The sequence below is a fragment of the Thamnophis sirtalis genome, unplaced genomic scaffold (assembly GCF_051295495.1).
Source record: "Thamnophis sirtalis isolate CommonGarterSnake01/CBP01778 unplaced genomic scaffold, rThaSir2_p1.2 scaffold_6, whole genome shotgun sequence".
Taxonomy (NCBI): domain Eukaryota; kingdom Metazoa; phylum Chordata; class Lepidosauria; order Squamata; family Natricidae; genus Thamnophis; species Thamnophis sirtalis.
In genome coordinates, this window is record NW_028261386.1 from 42,860,147 (window position 1) to 42,875,594 (window position 15,448).

Sequence of the window (15,448 nt, forward strand, 5' to 3'; positions counted from 1 at the left end):
ATAGTTCTTTCTCCACAACCCCATTACATTAATTCAGAATGTGGCACAATTTTTCCCAAAGCTCATCACTGGTCCTTCCATTATCATCATTCTCCAAAGCACAAATGTCACCAATCTATCAAAATCTGCTTTCATACACACACAACAGAAACCTAGATGACATTGATGTAACCGCAGGATCAGTAACGGACCCAGATTGGATCCTGCAACATATTCACCTTCATACATTGATATAACTTTCTGACATACACCCATATCTGAAACTACTCCTTCTATTATTCATATGCTCATCAACTACCCAAGATTAGGTCACATTCATTCAGATTTGTTGTCGGCATTAAGATTATGTTTTGCATATCTGCCTTATATTTCAATTTGTGTATGCACCTAAGAAAACAATAAAGTTGTTACATGTCTGTGTTCAGAATATCTGTTCTTTCGTATATATCTTTATCAGCCAGAGACTATTTATTTAATTAACCTGTTTATTATTTATTACTGAGCTTCTGTTACTTCATGTCAGTAAAAGCTGCCTGTATATACAAACTGGCATTCACATTCTAATCTATGAAAAATCAAATGAAAGCAATGGAATAAGAAATGTAGTTGTTTTGCTTAATCATAGAACATTTAGATAACTGGATCAAAAAGACCTATGAACCCCCAAAGCAAATTTCATCACATAAGAAATGAAATGCTAATAATAAAACAGGAAAATGTGATGCTGTGATTATAGATTAGATTTGAAAATCTAGATTTGAAATAAACCTATCAATACCTATCTGGAAATAAATTGTTATTGCATGCAATGAAAAATTCTCTAGAATAAGCATGTCTAAGATTTCCTTGTTTACATAAAGGGGTCAGCAGAGTAACTTAATCTTAAAATACTGAATCTGTCAAAGAAATTTAAAATGTATTTTGATATTGTGACTGATATTTTTTAATAAAGAAATTTGAAACATATGATGATGTTTGTTTTTTCAGCAAGGTTATCTATTTAAATGAATGATATTCAAATATTACCATGTCGTTGCAATGTAAGCTCTATTAGTTTTAGTGAGATGTCCGCTGAAATATATATTAAAATAAAAAACCCCTATTCTTTAATCATACCTGTTCCAGTCTTTATCAAAAGATTTTTGTAGCAACAGGTTGTGCTGTTTTTACAGTGGACTTGTAAAAGCAATGTGTAATTATGTCATCACTGAACAACTTATAGTTTGAATTGCCGTAGGTTTTAAAGTATAAAAATGATTATATGGATTTCATTTTAATATCACATTATTTTGAACAGGAAATTAAGAATTCTTTATGGTGGCTATTCAGAGCAGTGTTTGTTCATGTTTAAGTGGTTGTAGAAGCCAATTGTCAGCTCTTTAACATAAAAAAACCCTTAAGAGTTCCTGTTCCTTTTCCCTCTACCAAAGGTTTTGCTTGTCACTCACCGATCCTGTCCACCAAATTCAGCTCTCTCATACATTTTCTCCCTAAATGAGTTATGGTCAATGATTGACAGTTACTTCTGCAAATGTATGCTTGATTTTTCTTATTTTTATTGCATTTATAAATTTAATAAAATAATTTAAAATAATTAAAGGAAGTAAAAGACTCAGGTAAGCTGCACTTTACTACTGCAACACCTGTATCAGAAGCCATTGAAAAGGATTATGACTCTTAATATATTGCAAAACCTCTTTGGTGAGTGCCTAGTAGTTCAAGTTGATTTATTCCATATCTTCCTCAAAAAGCTGCACTCAAAATCTTATGTCATTTTATTTTGGGTTGCTAACACACTCAATATAAAATGCCTCATTATTTTAAAAGATTTATTTGGATTTCCCCCCACTCTTTTTAAAATACTTAATAGAAGGGAGACATACATGACATTAATAACACATACCCTTTTAAGCTAAATTGGTAAGTACATTCTAAGATCTAAAGGAACACTATACTGCAAAATCTCACTAATATGAAAAGTAATTTTCACCCATTTTCCAAATGCCTTAGAACAAATCCTCTAACAAAGCATAAAATCCGCTCTTTCCTTCCCACACACCTAATAAATACCCTGGCAATTACCATTAATCTTGGATAATCTTGAGTCATGCATAATTGTGTGAAAAATGAACAGGCCTTCTAGAAGATGGTTGTATGCACTCCAAATGCATTGATGGGATCAATCTGAAAAGCATGCCATGGCCAAAACAGAGTTGGTCTACATAGCCTTTGGAATGTAAGATGCTTTAGGTAGGGTGAAACCTATCCAGAAAGAGAAGTAAAACTGACATATAAATACAAATTAAATATATTTCCAGTGTAAAAATAGTGGTGAACGAGTTTGATTAAATGTCTCAGCTGTCCTGATAGAAAATATGCTTTGCTTCTGATCCAGAGTAGGACTTGAATTATAGCGATGAAAACATGATGGAAAGAGGAACGAACTTAATGCATCTCTGTATCTGAGTTAATTCAAATAAGGATTAAAATAGGAAACAAAAATAGCAATAGCAATAGCAGTTAGACTTATATACCACTTCATAGGGCTTTCAGCCCTCTCTAAGCGGTTTACAGAGCCAGCATATTGCCCCCAACAATCCGGGTCCTCATTTCACCCACCTCGGAAGGATGGAAGGCTGAGTCAACCTTGAGCCATTGAGATTTGAACCGCTGAACTGCAGATAACAGTCAGCTGAAGTGGCCTGCAGTACTGCACCCTAACCACTGCGCCACCTTGGCTCTTTTAATTCAAACATCTGAAAATTATAGAAATTGTAGTTCCAACATATCTGGATGGGGGAAATTAGGTTGGCTCAGAATTTGAGATATGGCATAACTAGAGGTAGGTTGCTCCCAGTTCGGCCCGGATTGGGTGAACTGGTAGTGGCGGCGGCGGGAGGCTCCGCCCACCTGCTCAGATGCTTCTGTGCATGTAGAGAAGCATTGCACGTGCGCACAAGCGAACCAGTAGTAAAAAAAATGGAAACCCACCACTGAGCAGAACATAAGGGAGGAGTTGTTTATGTGGATTCAGAAACCTCCCTGATCTATTTAAAATTTCCCAGAGACCTACTAGTATATGGCATTTTGTCTTGTTTTCTGCTATACTGTTTAAAACTGGAGCAAAAAGAACCTGAAGTGGAACAGTTACATCTAGGGCACGGCAAATATTTAAAATTTATCCCCATGTTGATGGATAGAGCTTTATTAGCTACTAACCTGTCTTAAGTCTCTAAACAAAGGTAATGACTCTGGTATGACAGAGGAGGACTCAAAGCTGTCAGAGATAAAAGGTTATGTATGGCTCAGTGAAGCCGCTTCTCTGCTCATGAAATGGGGCAGAAGGGGGAACATAATGTTATGGGCAGCTTTACCTTAAAACAGTATTTGATCTTCTATAGAAGAGAATATATCAAACTGCTTAATCTAAAAGTGAATATGGCAATGTCAGCTCCTGTATATGAACAACTAATGAGTGGCTGAGGACTTGAACCAGGAAAGTTAATTTTCCTAGATGGCTAGAACTCTCTTGCTGTGTTTGGAAAATGAAACCTGCCCCTTTCAGAGATCCCTCCTTCCGGCCCTAGGAGTCCCACTCCAAGACCAGATGGCGCGAGTAGTCAGGACCCTGGTCTCAGGCTGTTGTCGCTAAATGCCAGGTCTGTTGTTCATAAAGCTCCCCTCGTCCGGGACTTAATTACTGACGAGAGGGCAGACCTGGCATGTATTACTGAAACCTGGCTGGGCACAGAAGGAGGAGTCCCCCTTGTAGAGATGTGCCCAGAGGGATTTCAGGTGCTTCATCAGCCGAGAGCCCAGGGAAGGGGTGGCGGTGTGGCTATTGTAATCCGGGAGTCTCTGTTACCTCGTAGGGTCCCTGCTCCGGAGCTTGTCGGGTGTGAGTCTCTGCTGATAAAGTTGGACCTCAAGGGTCAAGTGGGTTTGCTGCTAACGTACCTGCCTCCCAACTGCGTTGCAGCATCCCTCCCCTCGCTCCTCGAGTCAGTAGCCGAGCTGGCGGTTGAGTTCCCCAGGCTTATAGTTCTGGGGGATTTCAACTTGCCATCGCTCGGTGAACGCTCTGACGGGGCGCAGGAGTTCATGGCTTCCATGACAGCCATGGGCTTGACCCAAGTAATTCGGGGCCCAACCCACGCAGCGGGTCACATGCTCGACCTCGTATTCCTCTCGGAGCAGTGGATGTGTGATCTTGGTCTGAAGGGTAATGAGATCATACCCCTGTCGTGGTCGGACCATTGCCTACTGAGGCTTGACTTCCGGAGGCCATACCCCCACCGTAGGGAGGAGGAACCGACCAGGTGGTTCCGCCCCAGGCGACTTATGGACCCTTTGAGGTTCCAGACGGAGCTTGGGGTTATTCCTGATACTCTCGCCCACAGTTCGGCGGAGACTCTGGCTGCCGCCTGGTACTCGGCGGCGTCGGAGTCTCTCGACCGGATTGCGCCGCTACGGCCCCTCCGGGTCAGTGGATCCCGGAGAGTTCCCTGGTTCACCGAGGAACTCCGGGAGAAGAAACGCCGGAGGAGATGCCTAGAGCACCAGTGGAGGTCCGATAGGTCCGAGGCGAACCGAGCACTTTTAACTACCTGCACCAAGGACTATGTCCGAGCATTAAGAACCGCAAAAAGATCTTATATTTCTGCCTTGGTTGCGTCCGCCGAGTCGCGCCCAGCCGCCCTGTTTAGGATAACCCGCTCCCTCCTTAATAGGAGGGATGCGGGAGACCCCTTGCAGGGTAGGGCTGAGGATTATGCTCAATTCTTGGCGGACAAAGTAGCTCGGTTTCGATCGGACTTGGACTCCACCGCAGTAGGTCCAGCTGAGTCACAGGAGGATTACTTGTTACATCAGCTCTGGGTTGAGTTCCAGGAAGTTGCCTCTGGGGATGTGGACAAGGCCATTCGAGCTGTAAGTGCCTCCACTTGTATTTTGGACCCGTGTCCCTCCTGGCTGGTGGCTAACAGCAGGGAGGTGACACATGGCTGGATCCAGGCGGTTGTCACCGCCTCCCTTCGGGAGGGGCACTTCCCCGCCGTACTTAAAACGGCGGTGGTGAGACCCCTCCTGAAGAAACCATCGTTAGATCCAGCCATCTTAAACAACTTTCGTCCTGTCTCCAACCTTCCCTTTATCGGGAAGGTTGTTGAGAAGGTGGTGGCCTTTCAGCTTCAACGGGCCTTGGAGGAAGCTAGCTATCTTGACCCCTTCCAGTCCGGCTTCAGACCTGGTTACAGCACAGAAACCGCTTTGGTCGCATTGACCGATGATCTCTGGAGGGCCAGAGATGGAGGCTATGCGTCCATCCTGGTTCTCCTTGACCTCTCAGCGGCTTTCGATACCATCGACCATGGTATCCTTCTGCGACGACTGCGGGAGGTGGGAGTGGGAGGCACTGTTCTGCGGTGGTTCTCCTCCTACCTCTCGGACAGGTCGCAGTCGGTGTTGGTCGGGGGGCAGAGATCGTCCCTGAGGCCCCTAACATGTGGGGTACCTCAGGGTTCGGTCCTATCCCCCCTACTATTTAACATATACATGAAACCGCTGGGCGAGATCATTCGGAGGCACGGGATAAAATACCATCAATATGCGGACGATACGCAATTGTATCTGTCCGCCCCGTGCCAACTCAATGAAGCGGTGGACGTGATGAACCAGGGTTTGGAGGCCGTTAGGAACTGGATGAGTGCTAACAAACTGGTACTCAACCCGGATAAGACCGAGTGGCTGTTGTGTTTCCCCCCCAATAATTTGGCTAATATACCAACGCTTAGGCTGGGGGGTCAAATTTTATACCCCTCAGATAGGGTCCGCAACTTAGGAGTCCTCCTGGACCCACAGCTGACTTTCGATCACCAGCTGTCAGCTGTGACCAGGGGGGCATTTGCCCAGGTTCGCCTGGTCCGCCAGTTGCGGCCCTACCTAGACCGGGGGGCTCTCACAACAGTCACTCGAGCCCTTGTGATCTCTAGACTGGAATACTGCAATGGGCTCTACATGGGGTTGCCCCTGAAGTGCATCCGGCGACTGCAGCTAGTCCAAAATGCAGCCGCGCGAGTGATAGTGGGCGCACCGCGGTTCGCCCACGTTACACCTGTCCTCCGCGAGCTGCATTGGCTGCCTGTTGGTCTCCGGGTGCGCTTCAGGATACTGATGACCATCTTTAAAGCACTCCATGGTAGCGGGTCTGGGTACTTGAGAGACCGCCTTCTGCCGATTACCTCCCTAAATCGACCAATTAGATCGCACAGACTGGGCCTCCTCCGAATTCCATCTGCCAGTCAATGTCGACTGGCGACCACACGGAGGAGAGCCTTTTCTGTTGCCGCCCCGACCCTGTGGAACGAGCTCCCCATGGAGATCCGTACCCTCACCACTATCCAGACCTTCCGCGCAGCCCTCAAGATCTGGCTCTCCCAGCAGGCCTGGGGATAGGTTTCCAATTACCCGCCCGAGTGTTTGATCGCTGAATGAAAGTTGTGTTTTATTATTTTTTCTTTGTGCACATATTGTTTTGTTTTTGACCTTGCACCCCCCTCCCCTGTGGTTGTAAGCCGCCCTGAGTCCCCTCAGGGAAAAGGGCGGCATATAAATCCCAATAAAACCTTAAAAACCTTAAACCTTCATTTAGCACAAAGATCAAACAGCAGGATGGCAATTTAAAATAAGAAAGAGGGATTAAGGGCTGTGAGTTCAGCTAGAATGGCTGGAATTATTTGCTATCCTCTAAGAAGGCAGATAGAAACAGGATTTTTCTGCCTATTTCTCCCCTCCTTTTAAATAGCCTTCTGACATGGGCAAACAAAAGCAGAGTTTACAAAGGCACTTTGATTTCCAATGTCCAAATATTCTACTCTTAGAATGGTATTCAATTCAGTTTTATTAAACATGTTGAAATTTACTTTTGAATAGAAACACAATAATAAAGAATTATATACTATGCTATGCATATGCAACTTTATGGCATATACACACGTCTTGCTCCAAAAGTGCATAAATGTAGCCTTATAATTGCTCCTTTCAACAGATTTATGAATGGCTGTAGCAGTTATGCAGCAGGCAAACATTCTTGCTGCAGATAAAGGACATTTCCAATCCCATAATAACTTGTCATTAAGATAATTAATAATTGGCCCAGAATGTGTTGTATTATTTTGAATGCATGAGGAATATTGTAATAATCCACATGTATCTATGGTTGAATATTTCTTACCAATCAAGCAAATACCCTTGCCTAAAAATGAATGGGATTTATCAATAGAAGTCTTAGAAGAATAGTTGTATTCTGTGAGCATAGTTTCAGTTTATCCACATCTATCTATATCTAAACTATCAATTCTTTTATCATCTATCTATATTATTTAGCCATCAATTTCACCAAACGTGGGTTGTGTACAATAAAGCTAAAACTACCTAAATACATACACTACATCATGAAAAACATTAAATACTATAAAAAATAGCAAATCAAGGAAATAATAGAAAAGGGGTTTTAATAATAATAATAATAATAGAATCACCTAAATATTCACCAATCCCCTGGGATTCCTAGGCTTATTGGCATAATCTTATTGAAAACTGTAATGAGGCCAACATTACACTGAGGGACAAGATTCCACAATGCGTGCACTAGAGCAGAAAAAGCCTGCTGCCTTTTGGCCACCAAATTTAGTTCCCTAAATAATAGAACTTGTAACATGCCCTTTCTACTATATCTGGTGGAAAGGGCAGAGGGAATTAAGGAGAGGCAGTCCCTCAACTAAGCTGGTCTCATGACATGAAGGACTTAAAGGTCAACATCAGCACCTTGAATTGGACCCAGCCCAAAAAAGACTGGTAAGCAATTCAGCTTGTGAAGCAGAGCTATAGAATGTTCTGCTCGAGACACATTTAACACACTACCACATTCTGTACCAATTCTGAACTGGACAACTACACTGTATCTCATCATGCTTAGATCAGAGATGGTATTCAGCAGGCTCTGACCGGTTCTGGAGAACCGATAGCAGAAATTTTGAGTAGTTCAAATGAAGGCAAGAAGGTCCTGGAGGTTGAATGAAAACTTATTTAGATATGAAAAGTATGTTAATGATTGTAAAAAATTGCTATCGGAATATTTTGTTCTCAATATGAACAAGGGTACATCTTTGGAATATGTATGGGATGCAAGCAAAGCGTATATGAGAGGAGTATTAATGAATATAAACAAAATACATAGACACAAACAAGGGCAAAAACGAAAAGAATTGGAAGAGGAAATTAAAGGGAAAGAGTCAGAATTAACATTGAATCCAGGAGATACAAAGATTAGGGAAACAATTGCTATATTAAAATCTCAGTTTGATATGCTGATCTCTGACCAGGTAGCTACTAGTTTATTATATGCTAAACATAATACTTTCTGCAATGCAAATAAACCCGGTAGGTGGTTGGCTTATCAGATTAGAAAAAAAAGGAAAGCTCGAAATGTATCCAAATTGTGTTACAGAGGGAAGGAAGTGTTTCAACAGAAAGAGATTCAAAAGGTATTTCGGGAATTTTTTACAGAGTTGTATAAAGGGGATAAAATTAAGGACGGAGATATAGACAAATACCTAGATAAAGAGAAAATCCCCCTAGTTAGAGAAGAACATAGGCATAAGCTGAATCAACCTATAACCTCTGGGGAAATTTTGCAGGCAATTAAACAATTAAAGTTAGGGAAAGCACCAGGCACAGATGGTTTAACAGCTGTTTATTATAAAAATCTACAGTTAGAAATGGTAGAACCCCTCAGAGAACTATTCAATAAAATTCAATCGGGAGGGAAAGTGCCTCCTTCGTGGAAGACTGCGTTCATATCGTTGATACCCAAAGAAGACCAAGACCTTACCCAACCAAAAAATTACAGACCTATTTCATTACTCAATGTAGATTATAAAATTTTTACTAAAATATTAGCAAATAGGCTAATGGGGGTAATTCAACAACTGATACATACCGATCAAACTGGTTTTATACAGGGCAGACAGATGAAGGACAACGTTAGATTAATTATCAACGCTTTAGAATACCTGGGAAAGAACAATCAAATCCCGGCCGCATTCATATTTTTGGATGCGGAGAAAGCCTTTGATCGAGTTAATTGGCAATTCCTGCTGAAGACATTGCAAAAAATGCAGATAGGAGATGGTTTTTTACGGTCAATTGGTGCAATATATCAGCAGCAAACAGCCCAGATCATTGTCAATGGAAGTCTGACAGACTCCTTTCAAATTGAAAAAGGTACAAGACAGGGCTGTCCTCTGTCCCCATTATTGTTTATTATAACTTTGGAAATACTGTTGAATAAGATACGGGGCCTGGGCGGTCTAAAAGGGATTAAAATTAGACAGCAAGAATATAGAGTCCGTGCATTTGCGGATGATCTGGTTATAATATTGGAACAACCGCAGGAATCTAGTAGGGTATTATTGAATACGATCAATCAATATGGTCAAGTCTCGGGATTTAAAATAAATCTAGGAAAAACCAAAATAATAGCTATAAATATGACTATCAAACAGAAGGAAGAACTGGGGGCGATGCTAAGATGTGAGGTAGTTAAAAAAGTTAAATATCTTGGAGTTAATATTTTAATCTCAAATGGGAAATTATACAAGTATAATTATGAATCACTTTGGCATAGTACACAGTTGGAGTTGAAAAGGTGGGAAAAACTGCATTTGTCCTTGCTGGGTAGAATAGCGGCAGTAAAAATGAACATTTTACCAAAATTTTTATTTCTTTTTCAAATGTTACCAATACTTAAAAGAGATGCGAATCTTTTAGAATGGCAGAAGGGTATCAACAAATTTGTGTGGGCAGGAAAGAAGCCGAGGGTAAAGATGAAAATAATGCAAGATGCACGTGAAAGAGGAGGATTGAAATTACCTAACTTAAAATTATACTATGACGCAGTGGCATTATCTGCAATTAGTGATTGGATTCATCTAACTAATGACAGAATTTTGAATATCGAGGGATATGACTTGTTATATGGTTGGCATGCTTACCTGTTATTTAACAAAAAAATGGATAAGAAATTTAAAAATCACATCTTAAGAAATGCTTTATTGCGGATTTGGAAAAAATATCAACATAAATTAAATGATAAAGTGCCCATGTGGGCAATTCCTAGACATGCAATTGAAAATATGAATGTAGAACAAAAACACGATAGAACCACCTATAGACAACTTCTTATCTCAGAAAGAGGGGTGATGGAACTAAAATCTTTAGAGGTACTTAAAGAAGAGAAGGTAGTTCAAACGTGGTTTCAGTATGGTCAACTACAGGCTAGGTGGAAAACAGATCAAAAAATTGGCTTTGTAAAAGTTGAGGATAATTTGTTTAAACAAATAAGAGATCAAAGCTCAATGCATATAAAGAGGATATATAATGTATTAGTACAGATGGATTCTGAAACGGAACTGATTAAGGATTGTATGATAAAATGGGCTCAGAATATCGAGGAACCAATAATGCTTGAAACATGGGAAAGAATCTGGGTAAGAAATGTGAAATTTACACAAGCACAAAACTTGAGAGAAAATTTTTATAAGATGTTTTATAGATGGCACCTAGATCCTAAAAAGCTTGCCTCTATGTATCCAAATGTTCAACCTAAATGTTGGAGATGTGGTTCTTGTGATGCTACATATTTTCATATATGGTGGACATGTCGTGATGTCAAGGCATTTTGGATAAAAATATGGTGGATCCTGCAAAACATCTTTAAAAGAAGGATAAAATTTACCCCCCAGTTGTTTTTACTGGGTATATGTATTGATTTTACAGTAGCAGAGACTAATTTGGTTCTGTATTTAATAACGGCAGCAAGACTCTTGGTGGCGCAGTATTGGAAGAAGAAAGATTTACCTACAATTCAAGAATGGACTTTGAAAGTTATGAACTTAGCCGAAATGGCCAAAATCTCAGCATATCTCAAAGAACATTCAAACGAGAGATATAAACGAGACTGGAAAAAATGGATTGATTACATAAAAAGTAAATATGGGACTAAGAAACTCCAGATAGCTTATGCTTAGTATCAGTAATAATTTAAATTGTTTAAAATTTGGGTAACAGTAAGAAGCTGAGTTCAATGTAGAGATATTTTAGACTGTGATTGTTCAAAAGTTATACCACGTATGGTCTTTGGGAAGTCGGGGGGAGGGAAGGGAGGTGGGGATTTAGGGGGAGGGGGGAAATACAATATGTGTTAAATTCCATGATTGTATTTGTATACTGTGGCTTTTCAATGTTAGTGCGAAAATAGAACAAACCGAATATACTGGAAGGTAATAGATACCGAAGGAAAGAGTCGAGTGAAAGAAGAAGGAGGGTGGAGAGGGTGAGAGAGAGGAGGAGGAGAAGGGAGGGAGGGAATGGAGAGGGAGTGATAGGGTTAGGGTTAGAAAGAAGGGGAGGGGAAGTAGGCGTAGAGGGGTGTGTGAGAAGGAAGAATGAAAGTTGGAGGGGGTTGAAAGAGGGTGTATGGCGGGCCAAGGTGGTATACTGGGTTTGTATTGTAGAGGGCATTTTCTATATAAGTGAGGGCCGTGTTTATTATTCAATGTTATATGCCCTGATTAAGCACAGTGAATATGTGATTGTATAGAATGAAAACATAATAAAATATATTAATATATATATATATATATATATATATATATATATATATATATATATATATATATATATATATATATATATATATATATAAATTAAAATAATCAAATGAACTGGTAATTACCACCTTTGACTGGCTCCCATCCTCATCTATTCTCTGCCTCCCAAGTTCCAGCTGATCGGGAGGAAATGGGGATTTTGCAGTAACCTTCCCCTGGAGTTGGGTTGGAATGGAGTATCCTTCCACCTTCACCAAGCCATGCCCACCAGGCCATGCCCACAGAACTGGTAGTAAACTCCACTCCCATCATTCCCAGGCTGGGGGATGCTGGGAGTTGAAGTCCACCACTCTGAAAAGTTGGACGACCCTGTTTAAAAGGAAGATTGGCTTGGTTTGTATTGAATGACAGGCAAACCTTGGAGAGCCTCCCTCTCTAGGAATGAGATGCTCCCAACTCCACCCTCCTGTTTGCAAGCCCCAGAGGCTTCTGGGGGTTGTAGGCATTGCAATCTCCCCCCTCACCTTGCAGCCAGGTCTCTGGCGGGGTGGGCTGAAGGCGCCACTGTCACATGCCACTCACTCGGCCTCATGCGCTGGCCCTGGCTGGCTGCGTGGAGGAAGATGTGGGTCTGAAAGTAACAAGAGGGAATGTGCAAAAATTATGATTTTTAATTCAAAATATCTAGCAAGTATGGTAACAATGTTTGGTTTGCAGAAATGTAAACCAAATGGAAATTTAAAACTTAAGAACAACAGATATGATATATAATATTTTTGCCTTTCAACATTAACTGTTAGAGCAAATCTATTTATTTAAATGAAAAAATGTATACTGTGGATACATCTTCCTATCAAGAGTTCACAGGAATTAAAGAATTTATACATCATCCAGCTACAAACTGATTATCTGCTTATAGATTAATCTGAAAAGAATATCTATCCCTTGAGCTTCTTAACTGCAACAAGATACAAATAAATCCTGAGAAATAAGGGACAATCGCTGCAGACTGTAGCCAGACGTTTCCCTCAAATAGCCCAAAGTGTTGTGTACTGCAAATTGTTTAGTTCCTTTCTTTTTTATGCAAAGCTTAGACCTCATCTGTGTTACATTATGGACAGTAACAATCCAAAAGAATTTGAATAGATATGGTCAGAGATATAAAAACAAATCCAAGTGGGTGAAACTGAGTGGGTTTAGCTGGGACCTGAATAAATGATAATGTTCTTCAAATACTGGAAGAGATATTTTATCATGTATTCAATTAACAAGTGAACATTTTGCCCTATAAGTGGAATATAGATTTCAATACTAGTTAATTCTTTAAGATATATTTATTTATTTTTAAATTTATTTTTACCATTATGGATATACTTCATTTTTTATTGTATCTTCAGTTGTTACTTTTGTTTATTAAATTAACAATTTTAAAAAATTGATTACAATACTAAGGCTGTAATGGGATGAATCATAAAGTGGAAGAAAGGAGAAATAAAGAAAAATGTTCCTACATATACATTTTTCTAACATGCTGAGTATTAAATCAAGGTTAGTAAAACTTAATTGTAATGAAAATCCCAAATAGAACATTTGGTGTGTTTATAGAATTATTTCTGTCCAATCAACCATACAGATTAATGCAATAGCCTGATCCAGATAGTATTTATATGGCAATGCTTGGCTAATCATTATACACTGCATCTCAAACAAGTAAACATGTTGACTAGTCTAGCCTAGCATGTAATATGAACACAACTTACAAAGCTTTCAAATTCACCAGTGAGATTTGCAAGCTTGACAGATACAGTCATAGGAAATAAGTCATGGAATAGTGCATTCCACAGCTGGAATAGGATTAATTTGTGTCCTGCTTTATCTTGCTAAAATCTGGCTACTTTACTGAAGTCTGCTTTGATTTCCTGGGTAGTAGAAGGCATGGGTAGTCTATATATTACTCTGTTGTTGGATCAACCTGTGGTCTCCCAAGCCCTGTTAATAATATTCTCCTGGGCACTAGAATTTGTAGGTGAACTATAAATGCTCAGATGATTCATAGTCTTGGACTGGGAGAGGGGTCAGAAAGCTGAAGCTCACAAGTAGCTGCTTCACTGGTTCACTGCTGAAGCTTTTCTCCTTTCAAGGGACAACAATTCTTTCTGCAGATTGTGTGGTTTCTGTCATGCTCAACATGGAAGGATCAGAGGTCAGTAATAGAGCACATGCTTTGAATGCAGAAATGCACTCCTGATGTAGACCTTGAACTGCTGAAATATCAAAGGGCTGTTGCCTATTACTTTCTGCATTCACACAATGCGCTTAAAATAGTCCACTTCCTAGATTTGTACAATACACGGTTCATGTATCACTCAAAATCACCACCTCCCAAACAATGTAACACTCTGAAATTGTTAGTATATTGTGGAAATTGAGCTTGTTGGCTTTAAAATAACTGGTGTCATTAAGTGAATGCAACTATTGAATAGGTAAGACTCATAATTACTTCTGATCTATTTTTCTCTTTGTTTGCCCTTAAACTCCTTCCAACTTTTGACTGCCAAAAATCTCCTATTTTCAGGCAAGAAATGTGTGATAATTGCCGGATGTTTCTCAACCTCCAATTTTGATTTGTGATCTTCAACTGGCCAGGGAATTTGGGAGTTGAAACCTAACACCTTAAAAGTGCTGGTGTTGAGAAACACAGTTAAAAAAATAAGCATCTAGTCCTCAACTGATTTTTTTAAAAAAACAGCAAAAAGGTATTTGACATTTCTCAAGTGTGGGCCATCTATTGATGGTGAGGATGTTTTATCAGGACAATTCTTATGCTCTACACCTAGTCAATAGTTTCTTCACTGTTGATATCAGCATGGCAATCAGACTGAGCTGCGTAATGTCCATAGTCTTTGATGGAGACTGGTCTCTTGGTGGTTACAAGAATGCTTGTTTCTTGGGGATCACAAATTCTACAGTTCTCATATTGAAGTCTTATTAACTGATGCATACATGCCATTCAGTTGTTGATAGGGAATGGATAAAAAGCCACTAGACGATTATGACAGCTAGATAATATATGCCAATGATTAGTAGTATTACTGCAATTGCAGTATACTCAGTTACAAGATCCAAGTGCCAGGGCTGAAATTGCAGCTGTGGAAAGCATAGCTAAAGAGCACACTGTGGCACTAAACTGCAACAAAGAAAGAGTGTATTACTATTCTGAGAACTGTTATGCTGATTTGCCCAATCAGTTGCCTTCAAGACATAGTGGGACTACAATGCCTAGAAATCCTAAATAATGAATAGCCATGCTAGCAAAAGATTATGGAAGTTAAGTTTCGACTTGTTTGGAAAACACCAAGCTGGGAAAACCTGGGAAAAGCCATAATGTTTTGAAACTTATTGGGAAATTATGGTGGTTCAGTGATATGAAGAAGAGAAATCAATATTTACTAGATATTAAAAGCAATTTGAGAATAATAAGGACAGGAAATAGGCTATTTTCAACAAACAGGTTCTCTCTAACTTTACAAAAAGCCATTATATTGATTTACTTATGTTTTTCATATAATGCACAATATATTAAATCAGAATAGACAAAGCATGTATCTGGAAAAGGTGCCACTTAAAACTTTAAAAGCCAATGTTTTTTTAAAAAGTGATTAGCACATTAGCAAAATAATACAGAAAACTAGATAAACTCACAATGTTTTAAACGGAATTGTCCACTAGCTAACAAAATAAATATATGTATCTTTGAACATTTGCAGGATTTTCAAGGG

General features: G+C 39.8%; 1 long non-coding RNA gene across 2 annotated transcripts in view; it reads right to left on the minus strand.

Annotated features, from left to right (window-relative positions):
• Positions 1 to 15,448, minus strand: part of LOC148044958 (uncharacterized) — a 43,274-nt gene that overhangs the window by 7,226 nt on the left and 20,600 nt on the right. For both annotated transcript variants that reach the window (XR_015696945.1, XR_015696944.1), the window contains exon 3: positions 12,194 to 12,300. This is a non-coding gene — a long non-coding RNA (uncharacterized LOC148044958). The remainder of the gene's footprint in view (positions 1 to 12,193; positions 12,301 to 15,448) is intronic.